The sequence below is a fragment of the Brassica oleracea genome, chromosome C7 (genome assembly GCF_000695525.1).
Source record: "Brassica oleracea var. oleracea cultivar TO1000 chromosome C7, BOL, whole genome shotgun sequence".
In the NCBI taxonomy this organism is placed as follows: domain Eukaryota; kingdom Viridiplantae; phylum Streptophyta; class Magnoliopsida; order Brassicales; family Brassicaceae; genus Brassica; species Brassica oleracea.
The window spans coordinates 3545771-3547258 of NC_027754.1; positions in this window are offsets into that span (position 1 = coordinate 3545771).

Here is a 1488-nt window from a genome sequence, read left to right on the forward strand (position 1 = left end):
TGATTCTTACGGTGTTCATCACAACTGGCACAAGAAGAATATATTTTAGGAGATGCTATATTGGAAGGATCTTCTTCTGCGCCACAACCTCGATGTGATGCATATAGAGAAGAATTTCTTTGAGAACATCATGAATATAATATTGAATGTCCTAGGGAAGACAAAAGACAACATAAAATCGAGGTTGGACTTGCCGGATATTTGCTCAAGAAGTGAGTTACATATAAAAAGCAATGGATAAGTTTCCGCTCCGATATTCAGATTGTCTTCAGAAAAAAAATCGGTTGTTCAACTGGGTGGCATCATAAATGAAATTCCCCGATGGGTATGTTTCAAATCTCTCTAGATGTGTTGAAAAGGGTCAAAAGTTCTCCGGGATGAAGAGTCATGATTGTCATGTCTTTATGCAACGTCTACTTCCCTTTGCATTTGCGGAACTACTTCCAACAAACGTACATAAAGCACTTGCAGGTAGTATATTATAACGCAGTAATTTTATAATGGTTTAGTTTGCAATAATATATGACTAATAATGTGTTTAATTGTTTTTGGAATATACAAGGCATTTGAGCATTTTTCGGGGATCTGAGCACACGCACTATTAAAGAAGAAGTCGTGGAACAGCTTCAGGAGAACATTCTCATCTTATTGTGCAACTTGGAGAAGATATTTCCTTCGGGATTTTTTGATTCCATGGAGCATCTAGCTGTCCACCTCTCATATGAGACATTGCTTCGTGGACCTGTACATTACGGATGGATGTATCAGTATGAGCGAGCCATAAAATATTTGAAGGGAAAAGCAAAGAACCTCGCAAAAGTTGAAGGTTCTATAATTGCTGGAAGTTTGACGGAAGAAACTTCTCACTTCACATCGTACTACTTTGCGTCAAAAGTACGTACCCGAAAAGAGCTCCAAGAAGATATGATGATGGTAGTGTTGCGCCAACATATGCAGTTGCTGGTGTTCCATACATCTTTAGCCAGATTGGGCGACTCGGTGGGAAATCAAAAGAGGTTTGGTGGTCGAGTGAAGAAGACGCTCATAGTGGACAAACCTATATTCTACTCAATTGCGAGGATCCATTGATGAGATATTTTGAAAGGTAACATATATGGACACTTCTAAACACATATAAGTAATTGCGTCCTCTTCAAATGTGAATGGTTTGACCCCGTCGTCAGCAGAGGTGTTCGGTTTAACAAATTCGGTGTAGTTGATGTCAATGGTGGACGAAGGTACAACAAATTTTTTTTTTGCCATACATGAGCAAAATAAATTAATTTCTACGTTTTCTTTATTTTTGCAGGTACAACAAGTTCGAGCCTTTCATCTTAGCTTCACAAGCAGACCAAGTTAGCTTCCTTCCATACCCTCGGATGAGAGAATCGGGAATAAATTGGTTAGCTGTGACAAAGTTACACCTCGAGGACGCATCATCAATGGAGAAGAACCACCATTGCAAGAAGAACATATAAATGAAGTCGA